The 19,425-nt window shown below is 38.8% G+C and overlaps 1 pseudogene; it reads right to left on the bottom strand.

Moving 5' to 3' along the window:
• Nucleotides 1-9,289: 9,289 nt before the first annotated feature.
• On the bottom strand, nt 9,290-18,639 carry LOC116623523 (annotated as a pseudogene).
• Between the last annotated feature and the right edge of the window lie 786 nt (nt 18,640-19,425).

The following is a 19,425-nucleotide window of genomic DNA, read 5'->3' as shown; positions in this document are numbered from 1 at the left end:
TAAAGTTGTCAGAGAAAGTCCCATCAAGGAGGTAGAACTTGAACTGGTCTTGAGGAAAGTATGGGGTACAGATTTATGAATGGAAAGAGAAAAGAATTTCACAGGAGATGACATGGCCAGAGGTGAGGAGGAAAACTGAGTGTGGAGAGAGGGGAGGAGAGGTCAGGAGTGGGAAATAAGGCTGGAGAAAAAATGAAGGATTGTAGTGGAAGACCTTGAAGACTGGACATTTTAACTGGACATTTAAGGGAGGAGATACTATCCTTCTTCTTTTCTTTAATTGAGTTGTAGTTCATATACCATAAAACTCACCCCTTTATAGTGTAAAATTCAGTGGTTTTTAGTATATTTACAAAGTTACGCAATGATCATCATGATCTAATTCCAGAACAGACAATATCCTTGTGAATATTTCTGAACAGAGAATTCATGGGTCAATCTGTATTTCAAGCAGAGTACCCCAGCTACAGGAGCAGGAATGATTATGTGGGAAGAAACTGGATGTGGAAACAAGCTAAGAAGTTCAGAGGCTTGGAGACTTAGACCAGAATAGGTCATAGTGCCACCTCCTATCTATGATCTTCTCACTTTGTCCATGATAGTGAGGTTTATGGCAGGATAATTTATTGAGATAATAATCTATGTCTTGTTCTTCTTGTATTTTCCCTCCCTTGTTCCAAGAAGATAGCAGATATTTGTGTTTCTTAGCCTAAGCAGTCGGGAGCTAGGCTAGAAGCAAGTTGCCTGTGGACAGCCACCCTTCCTGACTTCTGTTTTAGGAGTTCTGAACTCAATATTGGAATTGTGTTGAGGGAGGAGATAAAAGAGACCCTTTGGGGACAGTGGGAGATGAAGCTGAGACAGCAAAGAGGGAGATTCCCCCAAAACTTTGAGGGGATTTCAGGTTCTGAGAGTAGGAGGGACCTCAGGGGTGTGACAGCATGCTTGACCCCAGGCCCCAGGCCCCAGGTCCCAGAGTTCCAGGGCTGCAAGCCTCAAAACAGACTCCTGTGCCCAAGTGTGGTACAGTGAGTATATCAATTCTGACAAAGTGGACTAAAGATCAGAAGAGCTCTCTCCTAAGTGTTTTACTCAGCAAAAAACTCCTGGGATTTTGCCCTGTCCTGGGGGGTAAGGAGCCCCAACAATAATGGAGACTGCATTAACCACCAACTTGGCAGGTTCAAAGTCACACTTAAAGAAGTTGAAGCACTGGGGATCTTCTTGAGAGGTAGTACAACATAGGGGCTACTCCACCAGATTCTAAGGAATCAACTGTCTGGGATTGAGCCCATAAGATGGGCACATAAGAAAAGCTATATAAGTGTTTGCTTATTATTATTAATTAACAAGAGGGAAACAAATAGGGGAAGGGAGGAGTGTTACCCTATAAAGGAAAACTATTGTGTGGAAATAAGGGTGGGAAAAATAGAGGGAATGAAGAATTTAAAAAGGCAGTATTAAAGATGAAAGACTTAAGGTAGATAACCATTTAGACATGGAGAAGAAAGGACTGTAAAATTAAAACAGATAGATGAAGATAAATAGGGTAGAGACGTAGATGAATTGATAGATATGAAATAAAAAGATTGAGAAATAAATGTATTATATAATAAGAACATCACAAAGGTAGAATAATGGTGGCAAAGAGTAACTGATAAAATTATATAATTGAGAAAGATCAACTAATATAGATAGATGATAAACTCAGAATGAAATACAAAAAATAGCATCAGATTGGACATGGAGAAAAGGGGGGACATAAAGGAAAGATGCAAGGGAGTTGGTGAGGGCTCAGTCATGGTGGATTGAATGACTTCCAGTCTGTGAGACAGAGGGGACTTCTGTCCCCCTGCCTAGCCCTGCCCCGCCAACCCCCTCCCACACAGCTCAACTCCATCTTCTCTGGCTTCCAGACCATGTTCCTCCAATTGAGAACTCCCTGTTCTCTGTTCTGTACAGTTCAGAAATGATTTTCTTCTGTCTGGTTTTCTAACTGCTTTGTGTATACAATTCTTGTCTCCATTCCAAAAGACTGTGTCTACCATTCTCCACTTTCATGGTATCTCATCCAGTATGAAGAGGAGAGAAAAATGTGTGGAAGGCCAGTCCTGGTATAGAAGTGGGAATAGTAAGGGGCATTGGACATCACCAATCACCCCTGGAAGGTTCCTCTCTAAAAACAACCTGGAGAGAACTTGTCCAGCTTGCCATAGCACAGTAAAAATCTATGCAGTATGTGATGATCCCTTCCCCTCATGTTTCTCAAGAGTCCAGACATCTGTAATTCAACATTTTCCTATAAATAATTGGTCTCCCTACAAAATTGTGAGCTCCCAGAGGGCAGAGACTATATGAAAAAAACTTCAGAAATATTACAGAATGAACAAGAGCTTATATTCTGTATCTACCACTTCCAAGGGCATCTGAAAATTTCTACCATGTTGTAGTTGATGTTCTTGGTCCTAAGGACAGAAACTGTATCATCAGGAGAAGGAAAATTTTGGCATAAGGAAAGAGATCTAAGAAGCTCTGTTTACACAGGTCCTGAATATAGGACCAGGGCCTTGTAAGGATCCAGGGAGAGTTCTGGTCATTTTGGCCAAATGAAACTCCCCCAGACTGATCTAAACCCGTTCCTTTCCTCCTAGACAAGAGGAAGGAAAAGTCCCATTTGTAACCACGGAGAAATAAAAGTCTTCCTCAATGATTATATACAATTTACAGCAGAGTGTTTCATTTGGTGTCCAGGAGCCTGTAATAGCTGGAATTGCCCTTGTTCCTCTTCCTCTTTGAAGGGCCAGAGCTGAGAAGTGCTCTGTGATTATGGGTCAGGGTATGGCATCTCTATGCCAAACTTGCTCAGCCTGGTTTGGTGTTGTGTGCTTGTGCACATGCGTGCCTCTGTGTGTGTGTGTGTGTGTGTGTGTGTGTGTGTGTGTGTGTGCTTCCAGAACAAAAATTTCCCACCTCCCTGCATGGTTTTTCAATTCATAAATAATGAGTTAAAATATCTTTGCCATTTCACCCATCCTTACTGGAAGGGAGGGAGGGAGAGAGGAGGGGAGGAAATTAGAATCATTCCCCCACCCCGCAACTTCACGGTGTATTGAGAACTCCAGGATCAACAAAGCAGAAAAACTGAAGTGAGTTGGGCTGAAATGTACTGAAGTTTATAGTACAGGTGATGAGAACCTAAGAGTAACGGACTTCCTAGATTGTGAAGGTGAATGCTGCCTCATGAAGATAATTTGTGACTGGTACTCTCCCAAAGTTTTGCAACACAGAAGCCCTGGGGAGAGTGGTATGCAATAAAATATTAGAAACCTTAAGTCTGGGTTGTAAACTTTTTTCTATAAAGGGCCAAATAGTAAATATTTTAGGCTTTGTAAACTATATGGTTAATATTACAACATCTCAGCTCTGTAGTGAAAAAGCAGACATAGACAATATCTAAACAAATTGGCACGGGTATGTTCCAATAAAACTTTATTTACAGCGCACTTGGGTGGCTCAACTGGTTGAGGGACCAACTCCTGGTTTTGGCTCAGATCATGATCTTGTAGTCATGATCTCATGGTTGTGAGATTGAGCCCCAGTCGGGCACTGTGCTCAGTGCAGAGTCTGCTTCAGATTTTCTCTCCCTCTCCTGTTCACACTTTCTCATTCTCAAAAAATAGATAAATAAAATCTTAAAAAAAAAACAAAAAAAACCTTTATTTACAAAAATAGCAGATGGTTAGAATTAGCCAGTGGGAGGTAGTTTGCTAACTCTTGCACCGAGTGATTTAACAGTATGAGGACCTGGTTTTGAAAAATGTTGTTACTTTTAAAGACTAAAAGGATGAAGTAAAGGAAAAAAAGGAAGAGGTGAAGAATGGATAATAATTGTTTTTAGAATAAAAACAACTTGGAGCATCTGGACTTACAGGATGGGTACAAAGGGAAGAACAATCTCAGTTTGAGTCATTTGTGGTGAAATTTTGGACATCTTTAAGTGGGGTTTTGAGTACTTGCAAGGAAAGCAGTTGTGACCAAGTACTGAGGAGTAGAATCTGGGTTCTAATATGAGAGAACTATCTCCCTGTTTTACTTATCTATTTCTGTGTAGCAAATTAACTTCAAACCTAGTGACTTCAAACAAAAAGAAATATTTGTCATCTCTCATAGTTTCTGTTGGTCAGGAAGTCAAGAATGGTTTGGCCAGCTGTTTTGGCTCATGGTTTTTCATAAAGTAAAGACAGGTCAGCCATAACTGCCATTATCTGAAGGCTTGACCATAACTGAAGGACCTGCTTTACTCACATGCCTGACAAGTTGGTGTTGGCTATTGGTGAGGGGCCTCAGTTCTCCACATGGGCCTCTCCACAGAGATGCCTGAGTGTTTTCACAACATGGCACCTGGCTTCCTGCAGAGTAAGTAAACCAAGAGGCCAAGACAGAAGCTGCAATATTTGTATGACCCAGTATCAAAAGTCATAAACCATCACATCTACTATACTTCACTGGTCACAGTGACCAGCCCTGTTTCAGTGTTGGGGAAAGCTAGTGCAGGCTGCAAATACCAGAAGGCAGGGATCAATGGGGTCCAACCTAGAGGCTGACCACCTGCCACCTAATAACAGAGAGAGGTAAAAGATAGGTCTATGGTCTCAGTCTAGGATCTGCATATTAGGATGGCCTAGGAATTTGTGAGTTAGAATGCATCTGGCTAGAGAAAGAGAACAAGTCAAAACACCCCACTTCAAGTTGCTTAAACAGTAAGATTGATTTCACTTATGAAAGAGTCTAGAGTTGGGAGTTTTCAGGGTTAGTCAATTCTGTAGCTCAACAATATCAGGTTCTTGTTCAACCTTTCTGTGGTTTTCTTGGCTTTTCCTTCATGGTCACAAGATGGTTGCCACAGCCCACATTACATGTTTACACAGTTGCATGGGAAAGCAGAAAGTAAGGAATATCTATCAGGTAGCAGTGAGCCCTGCTTGCCACAGAAACTGGTGTGACACTCTGAATTGAGTAATATGAATAGTGTACTTGTAACTTTCCTAGAACCACAGGATCTTAGAGATGACTAAGTCCAGTTCCCATGGAATACTTGCATCCCTTCTATTGGATCCAGGGAACATTGCCATATACCAAAATTTCCTCTCACTGTATTAAAATAGATTGGCTGCCATAAATATATGACAGAGACTTCTGGTCAAAGTGCATTAGTGTAAGAAATGTCAAAGTTGAGGCCAAGCTATTTAGGGGACAATCCCTGAGCCCCTCACTGGTAGCAGGAACTTTGGAAGCACTAGTGAAGTCCTTTATTAGGGACTGAAAGGCTCTGACCACCACGTGGTTGGGTATCTTTCTTGCTCTTAAAATGAGTTTCAGAAGAGGCACATTCCCCTAAATGACTTTTGCTTATAACGGTAAAACCCAAAATTGAATAACTAAGACCCAGGGATAAAAGTTACCAGGAAATAGACTCCAATTCAATTCTAGCAAAAAACGTTTTCAACAGAATAGTCCAACAATGGATTTGCTAATGGGGATTCCTCAATAAGAGGAAAATTTGCATTACATGATCACCAATTTTCCTTCTAACTCCAAAATCAATTTTTCTATATTTACTGCTAGGAATTTCTTCCTGATATCAAGACTAAACCTCTTTTGCTGAGCTCTCAATGTACTTCATGAAGTCATAGACTATCAGAGTTGGTGTGATTTAAGAGACTGTGTATCATTTTATTTCTTAAATATCTTGAGTCAGAGCTCCTATTCATTTATAATCAATATTTTATGACATTCCTTTTATGACTATAAATTTTCAAGTTATATTTGAATAAACTTTCTTAAAATGTAATTTACTGAGAATAAAATACCATCATCTTAAGTATAAGATCTAATAAGTTTTGAAAAATGTGCAACCCCTACCACCATTGTCAAGATACAGAACATTTCCATTACCCAAAATGCTCCCCCACACCCCTTTGCAGTCAATTTCCACCCCTCCTGGCTCAGGGCACCACTAAGCTACTTTCTGTCATTATAGATTTTTTTTTTTTTTTTTTTTGGTCTATTGGAGCATTTCATTTAAAATATAGAATCATAAAGCATGAACTCTGTTGTGTAAATTAGCTTGGGCCCAGCAAATTGTTTTTGACATTCACCCATGTTACTGCATAGAACAGTTCCTACCTTTTTATTGTTCAATAGTTTTCCTTCATACAGATATACCAGTTCATTAATCATTCTCGTATTGATGTACATTTGAGTGGTTACCAGTTGAGGTAATTATGCATAAATCTGTGATGAATTTCCACATACAAGTTTATAGTTTTCACGGACAAGTTGATAGGTTTTTATACAGAATATGTTTTCATTTCTCATGGGTAAAGATGTCTGAGAGAAATTGCTGAGTTGAAAAGTAAATGTATCTTTAACTTTGTAAGAACCCTCAATTGGTGGTATAATTTACATTCCCACCAGCAAGGTTTGAGAGTCCTAAGTTGTCCCACATCCTCACCACCACTTGGCATTATGATACTTTTCAATTTTACCATTCTAGTGGATGTGAAGTGGTATCTCACTTTGGTTTAATTTATCCTTCCCTGATGAATAATGATGTAAAACATCTTTTCATGTGCTAACCGACTATTTTTCTATTTCTTTTATGAAGAGTCTGTTCAAATCTTTTGCTCATTTAGGTTGTTTGTCTTATTATTGATCCATGAGAATTCTTTATATATTCTGAATACTAGTCCTTTCTCAGATATATGTATTGCAAATATTTTCTCCCATGGAGTGGCTTAGCTTTTCATTTTCTTTTTTTTTTCTTTTTTTTAAAAGATTTTATTTATTTATTTGACAGAGAGAGAGGAAACACAAGCAGGGGAGTGGGAGAGGGAGAAGCAGGTTTCTTGCTGAGCAGGGAGCCCAATGCAGGGCTCGATCCCAGGACCCTGGGATCATGACCTGAGCCGAAGGCAGACGCTTAACGACTGAGCCACCCAGGCGCCCCTTAGCTTTTCATTTTCTTAACACTGTTTTGAAGAGTAGAAGTTTTTAATTTAAATGAAGTATAGTTTAAAAGTATTTTCTTTTATTGATATTGCTTTTGGTGTTATGATTAAGAAAACCAAAGTCACAAATGTTTTTTCATATGTTTTCTTCTAAAAGTTTTATAGTGTTGAATTTTACATTTAGGTCTATTTTGAGGTAGTTTTTATATATGGTATGAGGTGTGGATCAAAGTAGTTGCAATAACAAATTACTATATACTTAGTAGCTTAAAACAACCCAAACTTACTATCTTACAGTTCTGTAGGTTCAAAGCCCAACAAGGGTCTCACTGGGCTAAAATCAAGATGTCAGCAGAGCTGCATTCCTTTCTGGAGGATCTACAGAAGAATCTATTTCCTTGCCTCTCTAGCTTCAAAAGGCCACCCACATTCCTTAGTTTGTGATCTACTCTCTCCATCTTTAAAGTCAGCAACATTGCATTGCACTGTGTCTTCCTTTCATGGTCACATCACCCTCTGACTCTGTTCTGCCTCTCTTTCCATGTTTAAGGACACTTGTCATTACATTGGACCAACCTGAATAACCTAGGATAATCTCCCCCAACTCCTCAAATCTTTCACTCAGTCCCTTTTGCCATGGAAGATAACATATTCCCAGGTTCTAGGGATTAGAGCATGGACATCTTTGGGGTGAGGGTTATTATTCTGCCTACCACACTTATGAATTGTTTCAGTACCATTTGTTGAATTACCTTAGCATCTTTGCTGAAGTCAGTTTTTACACATGTGTAAATCTATTTCTGGACTCTATTCAGTTCCACTGATCTCTATATCTGTCTTAAGCCATACCATAACTTCTTGATTTCTGCAGCTTAATAGAAATCTTGAAATCACATAATGTAAGTTTTCCAACTTTATTCTCTTTCCAAAAAAATATTTGGCCATTCTATGACTTTTATATTTCCTCTAAATTTTGGAGGCAAATCATCAATTTCTACAAAAAGCCTTCCTGGTTTTTGTTTTTTGAACAGTTTTATTGAGGTATAATTTGCACACCATAAAAATTTATTCATTGTAATATAAAACTCCAAGAGTTTCAGTAATTTACAGAGTTATACAACAATCACCACAACGCAATTTTAGAACATTTCCATCATCCCAAAAGGATCTCTTGTCCATTTGCTAACTCTCTTTTTCCACCCCTAGCCTCAGAAAATGACTAGTCTACTTCTGTCTCTGTGGATTTGCCTTTTAGGGACATTTCTGGTAAATAGAATCATACAATATGGAATCTTTTTTCATCTGGCTTCTTTCATGTAGCATAATGTTTTTCAGGTTCTTCTATCTTATACCATGTATCAGTACTCTGTAACAATTTATTGCCAAAAAGTATTCCATCTTAAGAATATAGGCATTTGGGGCGCCTGGGTGGCTCAGTTGGTTAAGCGACTGCCTTCGGCTCAGGTCATGATCCTGGAGTCCCAGGATCGAGTCCCGCATCGGGCTCCCTGCTCGGCGGGGAGTCTGCTTCTCCCTCTGACCCTCCCCCCTCTCATGCTCTCTCTCTCTCATTCTCTCTCAAATAAATTTAAAAAAAAATCTTTAAAAAAAAAAAAGAATATATGCATTTGTTTATGCATTCACCAGTTTGATGGACATTTGCTTGTTTCCATTTTGGGGTAACTATGAATGATACTGTTATGAACATTCATGTATAAATCTTTGTATAGACCTATATTTTCATTTCTCTTTAACTTTTTGAGCATTTTTGCTCAAAACTATTTTTGGGGGCTGCATCATTTTACATTCCCACCAGTAGTGTATGAGGGATCCAGTTTTTCCATAATCTTACAAGCCCTTGTTTTTGTCTCTTTATTATTACAGAGTCATCCTGGTGGGTGTGAAATGATGTTTCTTTGTAGTTTTAATTTGCATTTCCCTAATACTAATGATTTTGAGCATCTTTTCATTTGTTTATTGGCTATTCATATATCTTCTTTGGTAATATGTCTATTAAAGCATTTTGTCCATTTTTTAGTTGGGTTATCTGCCTTCTTATAATTGAGTTGTAAGAGGTCTTTATGTATTCTGGATATAAGTTCTTTATCAGATATATGATTTGCAAATATTTTTCCCAGTCTGTGGCTTCTTTTACTTTCTGTAAAATAAAGCACAAACACTTTTAATTTTGATGAAGTCCAATTTATCCATTTTTAAATTTTTTATTTTATTTACTTTTTTTTGAAATGAATCATTTAATTAGGTTCTTTGTAAGAAATTTAGAACACCAATTTGTGAGGATAAACTCCATTTGTGAGAGAAAGCAGAGCGGAGGTAGCCCTGAAGCTAAGAAAGAGCTTTGATTTTTGGCAGAATTTATAAGTCCACAGCTTTCTGATCAACCTTGAGCTGCTCTGTAGTCCCATATTTCTCTTTCTCCATGTGGAAGATCTCACCTTTACACAGTTTCTTCTTCCTGAAGTAAGCATCAGTAAGATGTTTTGGGATTTTCACACAGTTGATAACTGTTTTGGGGGAGGTGGCAATGACAAATTTCTGGTGTGTTCGACGCAGAGAAACTCAACTGAGGGCCAGAGGTCCAGTCACAAGCAGCAAGTGACTGCTCAGTTGCTTCAGGAAAACCACCATCTTGCCTCTGTGGTGCCCAGTGAGGATGATCAAAATGGTGCCAGGAGTGATGCTAGCTCGCAGTTTTCTCACAAGCTGACTGAAAGGATTTTTGCTTTTTGTTTTTTTAAGATTTTATTTATTTATTTGAGAGAGAGCACAGAGGGAGAGGGAGAAGCAGGACTCAAACCCATGACCCTGGGATCACAACCAGAGCCGAAGGCAGATGCTTAACCGACTGAGCCACCCAGGCACCCTGACTGAAAGGGTTTTTTGCCATGGCTCAACAGCTTTTGAGGCACATCTTCAGCAGGATAATACCTGGGCATTTTGATAAGTTTAACCACTCGGGTACCACCATTCTTGTCACGACCAACTGGTTTTGTGACAGTAGCAATAACCTTCTCCCTCTTTTTCTTATCAACCATGGATTGAGCTGCTGAATACTTCCTCTTGTACATGGCCTTTCTGGAATACATAGCCAACCAGGAATATCTGCCAATTCCTCTGACTAGGACAGGGCTTTGGCTGTGGTGGGGCTTTCGCTTCTTTGGCATTTTAGCCTGGAGTTTACTGTTCTTAACCTTGCCACCAGCATCAGGCTCCTTTTTTGTTGTTGTTGTTAAGATTTATTTATTTATTTGAGAGAGCAGGGAGGGGCATAGGGAGAGAGAGCATGAGAATCCTTAAGCAGACACCCCGCTGAGTGCAGAGCCCTCTTCAGGGCTCCATCCCACAACCCTGAGCCAAAATCAAGAGTCAGTCATTTAACCAACTGAGCCACCCAGGTGCCCCCAGCATCACACTTTTTGACTTCCAGTTTCTTCTCTTTAGTATCCAGCTTCTGATTTTTCACCTGCCATCTTTCAAGATGGGAAAGAGCCAATTTATCAATTTTTTAAGTTAATTTTTGTGTATGGTGTGGAGGTAAAGACTTAAATCCATGTTCTTATGTATGGACATCCAGTTCTCTTCAAAACCATTTGTTGAAAAGCTAGCTCTTTGCCCCATTGAATACCTTGGCAATTTTGTCTAAATCAACTTACTATAAATGTGCAAGGTTATTTCTGGACTCTCAATCTGTTCTATTGATCTGTATTTCTATCCTTATGCAAAAGATTTATAAAAAACTTACTAGAAAGTTAATTTTAATAATCAAAATGGTAAGTTTTAAAATCAAGAAACCCTCCATTTTTTTCTTTCTCAAAAAATGGCTATTTGGGGTTTTTTTCATTTTCATATAAATTTTACAATTTTATTGCCCAATTCTATTTTCAAAAAGCTGAAATTTTTATAGATATTGCATTGAATCTATCTATAAATTTGGGAAGAATTACCAATTTAATAATATTGAGTCTTGCAACCCATGAACATGGACTGCCTATTCATTTATTTAGATCTTCTTCAATTTCTTTAAACAATGTTTTCTTTTTTTTTATTTAAATTCAATTGGGCCACATATAGTACATCATTAATTTTCTAATCTTCAGTGTACAGGTCTTGAACATCTTTAGGTAGATTTATTATTCCAGTACTGTATTATTTTTGGTGTTATCATAAGTGGAATTATTTTCTTAATTTCATTTTCAGGTTGTTTATTGTTAGTACATAGAAATAAAATGATTTTAATATATTGGTGTTGCAGTCAATGACCTTATCGAACTCATTTGTTAGTTTTAATGTTTTTGTTGTTAACTTCTTGGAACTTTCTATCTACAATATAATGTCATCTGCAAATAAAGACTATTTTACCTCTTCCTTTCCATCCGGTTGCCTTCTACCTTCTCTTGTCTAATTGCACTGGTTAGAACCTCCACTACAATTTTGAATAGAAGTGAGAAAAGAAACATCTTTCCCTTGTTCCATAATTTAGAGAGAAAGCATTTAGCCTTTATTAAAATATAAGGTTAGCATAGATTTTTCATACATGTCTTTGTCAAGTTGAAGAAGTTCCAGTTTATCCTTGATTTTCTGAGTTTTTATCAGAAATGGATATTGAATTTGAGAAATATTTTTTCTGCTTCTGTTGAGATAATTATAATCTCTTTCAGTTTGTTAAATGGTGAATTCCACTGATTTACTTTTTTTCATTTTTTATTTTATTTTATTATGTTATTTATTCACCATACATTACATCATTAGTTTTTGATGTAGTGGTCCATGATTCATTGTTTGCGTATAACACCCTGTGCTCCATTCAATAGGTACCCTCTTTAATACCCATCACCAGGCTAACCCATCCCCCTACCTGCCTCCCCTCTAGAACCCTCAGTTTGTTTCTCAGAGTCCATAGTCTCTCATGGTTCATCTCCCCCTCCAATTCCACCCCCCTTCATTTTTCCCTTCCTAATATCTTCTTTTTTTTTAACATATAATGTGTTATTTGTTTCAGAGGTACAGGTCTGTGATTCAACAGTCTTAGACAATTCACAGCGCTCACCATAGCACATACCCTCCCCAATGTCTATCACCCAGCCACCCCATCCCTCCCACCCCCCACCACTCCAGCAACCCTCAGTTTGTTTCCTGAGATTAAGAATTCCTTATATCAGTGAGGTCATATGATACATGTCTTTCTCTGATTGACTTATTTCGCTCAGCATAATACCCTCCAGTTCCATCCACGTCCCTGCAAATGGCAAGATTTCATTCCTTTTGATGGCTGCATAATATTCCATTGTATATATATACCACCTCTTCTTTATCCATTCATCTGTTGATGAACATCTTGGATCTTTCCATAGTTTGGCTATTGTGGACATTGCTGCTATAAACATCGGAGTGCACGTACCCCTTCGGATCACTACATTTGTATCTTTGGGGTAAATATCCAGTAGTGTAATTGCTGGGTCGTAGGGTAGCTCTATTTTCCACTTTTTGAGGAACCTCCATACTGTTTTCCAGAGTGGCTGCACCAGCTTGCCTTCCCACCAACAGTGTAGGAGGGTTCCCCTTTCCCCACATCCCCGCCAACATCTGTCGTTTCCTGACTTGTTAATTTTAGCCATTCTGACTGGTGTGAGGTGGTATCTCATTGAGGTTTTGATTTGGATTTCCCTGATGCCGAGCGATGTTGAGCACTTTTTCATGTGTCTGTTGGCCATTTGGATGTCTTCTTTGGAAAAATGTCTCTTCATGTCTTCTGCCCATTTCTTGATTGGATCATTTGTTCTTTGGGTGTTGAGTTTGATAAGTTCTTTATAGATTTTGGATACTAGCCCTTTATCTGATATGTCATTTGCAAATATCTTCTCCCATTCTGTCAGTTGCCTTTTGGTTTTGTTGACTGTTTCCTTTGCTTTGCAAAAGCTTTTTATCTTGATGAAGTCCCAATAGTTCATTTTTGCCTTGCTTCCCTTGTCTTTGGCGATGTTTCTAAGAAGAAGTTGCTGCGGCTGAGGTCGAAGAGGTTGCTGCCTGTGTTCTCCTTGAGGATTTTGATGGACTCCTGTCTCACATTGAGGTCTTTCAACCATTTTGAGTCTATTTGTGTGTGTGGTGTAAGGAAATGGTCCAGTTTCATTCTTCTGCATGTGGCTGTCCAATTTTCCCAACACCATTTGTTGAAGAGACTGTCTTTTTGCCATTGGACATTCTTTCCTGCTTTGTCGAAGATTAGTTGACCATAGAGTTGAGGGTCCATTTCTGGGCTCTCTATTCTGTTCCATTGATCTATGTGTTTGTTTTTGTGCCAGTACCAGACTGTCTTGATGATGACAGCATGTAATAGAGCTTGAAGTCTGGAATTGTGATGCCACCAGCTTTGCTTTTATTTTTCAACATTCCTCTGGCTATTCGGGGTCTTTTCTGGTTCCATACAAATTTTAGGATTATTTATTCCATTTCTTTGAAAAAAGTTGATGGTATTTGATAGGGATTGCATTAAATGTGTAGATTGCTCTAGGTAGCATTGACATCTTCACAATATTTGTTCTTCTAATCCATGAGCATGGAACGTTTTTCCATTTCTTTGTGTCTTCCTCAATTTCTTTCATGAGTATTTTATAATTTTCTGAGTACAGATTCTTTGCCCCTTTGGTTAGATTTATTCCTAGGAATCTTATGGTTTTGGGAGCAATTGTAAATGGGATCAACTCCTTAATTTCTCTTTCTTCTGTCTTGTTGTTGGTGTATAGGAATGCCACTGATTTCTGTGCATTGATTTTATATCCTGCCACTTGACTGAATTCCTGTATGAGTTCTAGCAGTTTTGGGGTGGAGTCTTTTGGGTTTTCCACATAAAGTATCATATCATCTGCAAAGAGTGAGAGTTTGACTTCTTCTTTGCCAATTCGGATGCCTTGTATTTCCTTTTGTTGTCTGATTGCTGTGGCTAGGACTTCTAGTACTATGTTGAATAGCAATGGTGATAGTGGGCATCCCTGCAGTGTTCCTGACCTTAGGGGGAAAGCTCTCAGTTTTTCCCCATTGAGAATGATATTTGCTGTGGGTTTTTCATAGATGGCATTTATGATATTGAGGTACATACCCTCTATCCCTATACTCTGAAGAGTTTTGATCAAGAACGGATGCTGTACTTTGTCAAATGCTTTTTCTGCATTTATTGAGAGGATCATATGTTTCTTGTTCTTTCTTTTATTGATGTATTGTATCACATTGATTGATCTGCGGATGTTGAACCAACCTTGCAGCCCAGGGATAAATCCCACTTGGTCGTGGTGAATAATCCCTTTAATGTACTGTTGGATCCTATTGGCTAGTATTTTGGTGAGAATTTTTGCATCCATGTTCATCAAGGATATTGGTCTGTAATTCTCCTTTTTGATGGGGTCTTTGTCTGATTTTGGGATCAAGGTAATGGTGGCCTCATAAAAAGAGTTTGGAAGTTTTCCTTCCATTTCTATTTTTTGGAACAGTTTCAGAAGAATAGGTATTAATTCTTTTTTAAATGTTTGATAGAATTCTCCTGGGAAGCCATCTGGCCCTGGGCTTTTGTGTTTTGGGAGATTTTTGATGACTGCTTCAATTTCCTTAGTGGTTATAGGTCTGTTCAGGTTTTCTATTTCTTCCTGGTTCAGTTTAGGTAGTTGATACATCTCTAGGAATGCATCCATTTCTTCCAGATTATCTAATTTGCTGGTATATAGTTGCTCATAATATGTTCTTATAATTGTTTGTATTTCTTTGGTGTTGGTTGTGATCTGTCCTCTTTCATTCATGATTTTATTTATTGGGGTCCTTTCTCTTTTCTTTTTGATAAGTCTGGCCAGGGGTTTATCAATCTTGTTTATTCTTTCAAAGAACCAGCTCCTAGTTTAGAACACTACTGTTCTTTTGGTTTTTATTTCATTGATTTCTGCTCTGCTCTTTATTATTTCTCTTCTCCTGCTGGGTTTAGGCTTTCTTTGCTGTTCTTTCTCCAGCTCCTTTAGGTGTAGGTTGTGTATTTGAGATCTTTCTTGTTTCTTGAGAAAAGCTTGTATTGCTATATACTTGCCTCTTAGGGCCGCCTTTGCTGCATCCCAAAGATTTTGAACACTTGTGTTTTCATTTTCATTGGTTTCCATGAATTTTTTTAATTCTTCTTTAATTTCCTGGTTGACCCATTCATTCTTTAGCCTAAAGGTGCTCTTTAGCCTCCATGTATTTGAGTTCTTTCCGACTTTCCTCTTGTGATTGAGTTCTAGTTTCAAAGTGTTGTGGTCTGAAAATATGCAGGGAATGGTCCCAATCTTTTGGTACCAGTTGAGACCTGATTTGTGACCTAGGATGTGATCTATTCTGGAGAATGTTCCATGGGCACTAGAGAAGAATGTGTATTCTGTTGCTTTGGGATGGAACGTTCTGAATATATCTGTGAAGTCCATTTGGCCCAGTGTGTCATTTAAAGTCTTTATGTACTTGTTGATCTTTTGCTTAGATGATCTGTCCATTTCAGTGAGGGGAGTGTTAAAGTCCCCCACTATTATTGTATTGTTGTTGATGTGTTTCTTTGCTTTTGTTATTAATTGGCTTATATAATTGGCTGCTCCCATGTTAGGGGCATAGATATTTACAATTTTTAGATCTTCATGTTGGATAGACCCTTTTAGTAGGATATAGTGTCCTTCCTCATCTCTTATTACAGTCTTTGGTTTAAAATCTAATTTGTCTGATATAAGGATTGCCACCCCAGCTTTCTTTTGGTGTCCATTAGCATGGTAAATGGTTTTCCACCCCCTCACTCTCAATCTGGAGGTGTCTTTGGGTCTAAAATGAGTCTCTTGCAGAAAGCATATCAATGGGTCTTGTTTTTTTATCCAATCTGATAGCCTGTGTCTTCTGATTGGGGCACTTGGCCCATTTACATTCAGGATAACTATTGAGAGATATGAATTTAGTGCCATTGTATTGCCTGTAAGGTGACTGTTACTGTATATTGTCTGTGTTCCTTTCTGGTCTATGTTACTTTTAGGCTCTCTCTTTGCTGAGAGGACCCCTTTCAATATTTCTTGTAGGGCTGGTTTCGTGTTTGCAAATTCCTTTAGTTTTTGTTTGTCCTGGAAGCTTTTTATCTCTCGTTCTATTTTCAATGACAGCCTAGCTGGATATAGTATTCTTGGCTGCATGCTGCATATTTTTCTCATTTAGTGCTCTGAATATATCATGCCAGTCCTTTCTGGCCTGCCAGGTCTCTGTGGATAGGTCTGTTGCCAATCTAATGTTTCTACCATTGTAGGTTGCAGATCTCTTCTCCCGAGCTGCTTTTTCTCTTTCTCGCTGAAACTCGTAAGTTTTACTATTAGATGTCAGGGTGTTGACCTATTTTTATTGGTTTTGAGGGGGCTTCTCTGTGCCTCCTGAATTTTGATGCCTGTTTCCTTCCCAAAATTAGGGAAGTTCTCTGCTATAATTTGCTCCAATATACCTTCTGGCTCTCTCTCTCTTTCTTCTTCTTCTGGGATCCCAATTACTGAATATTGTTTTGTCTTATGGTATCACTTATCTCTCGAATTCTACCCTCGTGATCCAGTAGTTGTTTATCTCTCTTTTTCTCAGCTTCTTTATTTTCCATCATTTAGTCTTCTAGATCACTAATTTTCTCTTCTGCCTCATTTATCTGAGCAGATAGAGCCTCCATTTTTTATTGCACGTCATTAAGAGCCTTTTTTTCAACTTGGTTAGATTTTAGTTCTTTTATTTCTCCAGAAAGGGTTTCTCTAATATCTTCCATGCTTTTTTCAAGCCCAGCTAGTATCTTTATAATCATCATTCTGAACTCTAGTCCCGACATCTTACTAACGTCCATATTGATTAGGTCCCTGGCAGTCGGTACTGCCTCTTGTTCTTTTTGTTGAGGTGATTTTTTCCATCTTGTCATTTTGTCCAGAGGAGAATAGATGAATGAGAGAACAAAATGCTAACAGGGTAACAACGAGCCCAGAAAAATATACGCTAAACAAATCAGAAGAGACCTGAAACCAGGAGAAAATAAAGGGAAAGAAAGAAAACAGAAAAAAAAAAAAAAGAAAAAGATGAAAAAAAGAAAAGAATATGATCAAATATGATCAGGCTGGTGAATAGATCAGTGCCACACACTAGATTTTGGGTGTATTTTGGTCTGTTAGAAAAAACTGCCTCCCAAAATTTTAAATAAAGAAAAGCTTATACATGTCCAAAAATAAGGGTAAATACAATTAAGGGATGGAATATTACTGTAAAGATGAAAATTATAAAATATTTTATAAAAGGAATTGATAAGACAAGAAGTTGGTTGAAAAAAGAAAGAAGAGAAATTTTTTTTAAAAAAAAGGGGGAGAGAATGTGATCAGGCAGGAGACTAGAACAAAGCCATACACTAGAGATTTAGGGTATATTTTGGTCTGTTAGAAGATACTGTATCCCAAAATTTTCAAGCAAGAACAACTTATATATATACCAAAAATAAGGTTAACTACTATGAAGGGATAGAATATGACTCTAAAAATGAAAAATAAAAAATATTTTTAAAAAAGGGACTGATAAGATGTTGGTTGAAAAAGGGAAAAAGAAAAATTTAAAAAAAAAGAAAAAGAAAATTTAAAAAATTAACTTTGAAAGACTAAAGAATCATGGTAAAAAAGCCATGAATTCTATGTGCAGTATTCCCCTAGAGCTGGAGTTCTGCCATTCTCATTGATCGGTAAACTTGGTCTTGGCTGGCTGTTCTTGCTGATCTTCTGGGGGAGGGGCCTGTTGCCGTGGTTCTCAAATGTCTTTGCCAGAGGCGGAATCGCCCTGCCCTTGCCAGGTCCAGGCTAAGTAATCTGCTCGCGTTTGCTCTCGGGAGCTTTTGTTCCCTGCAAGCTTTCCCTATGGCTTTGGAGGACAAGAGTGAAAATGGCGGCCTTCCAATCTCCGCCCCGGAGGAGCTGAGAACTCAGGGCCCCACTCCTCAGTGAGCCCCCAGAGAAAAGCAGTCAGTCACTCCCTTCTCCCCGGTCTCTGGCCGCACTCTATGCTCACCCGGCCTGTGACTGAGCGTTTCTATCTCTGTCACCCGACCCCATATGGAGTCTCCAAACCCAGCAGATCCCTGCGGTGTGCTCCCGCACTGCTCCTCCCAGGGGAGGAAGGGAAATCTCCCTGGATCTGCTGCTTTTTGGGTCCCTGCTGGAGGAGCAGTGGCCCAACTGTGCCGTGGATCACGGTTTATGGCAACCCTGAGCTGAGAGCATGCTCCTCCGCTCCATCTCTGCCGCCAGCTTTCCTGCTCCAATACCTGGGAGCTCTGCCACACTCAGGCACCCCCGGTCTTTCTGTGACCCTGAGGGTCCTGATACCACACTGTCCCAGCGAGGATTCCACCCCCCACTCAGCCACTGGAGCCACATCCCTCATCGGAGCAGACTTCTAAAAGTTCTGATTTTGTGCTCTGCTGCTCTATCACTTGCCAGTAGCAGCTGATGGAGACTCCCTCTCCACCGCTGTCTATCTTCCCTAATACACCTCGGATTCACTTCTCCACACATCTTACCTTGAGTGGTAAACCAAGATTGCATTCTTGGGATAAATTCCACATTGTCATAATGAATTATGATTTTTCTATATTTTTGTAATTGATTTGCAAAAATTTCCTTAAGAATGTTTGCATCTATGTTCATGGAGATATTGATCTACAGTCCTTTTTTTTTATTGTAATGTCTTTATCTGGTTTTGGTAAGTGGTAATGTAGGCCTCATAGAATGAGTTTCCTTTTCATCAATTTTCTGCAAGAGTTTGTGGAGAATGGATGATAAAGAAATTCTGTGTTCTAAGATGGCCGATTGAGCCAAGGAGAGAGTCCCAGTCCTTGCCCCAGGGCTCTTCCGAGTTCTTCTCCCTGCCCCTGCTTCACGAACAAGCCAAAAGTGCCAAGTATGTGGAAGTAGAAGTGTATAAATTGTCCCCTTTGTTTGTGCTCAGGGCTCAGACCTTGGAGACCACTCTCCTCTGAGCATGCCGGCGTTAAATAAACCTCCTATCCTCCAAGATCTCTGAGTGCCACTTGGTTTTTCCATCTGGCGATCCAGTCCAGGTTCCGTAACATGGATATTACATCTTCTTTAAATATTTAATAGAATTTACCAGTGAAGCCCTCTGGGTCTGAAGATTTCTTCTTGGGAAATTTTTAACTATAAATTTCAGGTTATATTTTTAGGACTATTCAGGTTATTATTTATTTGGGCAGGGGATTATTTATTTCTACTTGAGTGAGCTTTAGTAACCTGGATCTTCCAAGGAATAGATCCATTTCAGTGAAGTTACCAAATCTATTGTCATAAAGTTGGTCATAATACTTTTTTATTCTTTCGATACCTGTAGAATC

The sequence above is a fragment of the Phoca vitulina genome, unplaced genomic scaffold (genome assembly GCF_004348235.1).
Source record: "Phoca vitulina isolate PV1807 unplaced genomic scaffold, GSC_HSeal_1.0 scaffold59, whole genome shotgun sequence".
Classification (NCBI taxonomy): Eukaryota; Metazoa; Chordata; class Mammalia; order Carnivora; family Phocidae; genus Phoca; species Phoca vitulina.
This window is presented reverse-complemented; position numbering and strand designations above follow the sequence as displayed.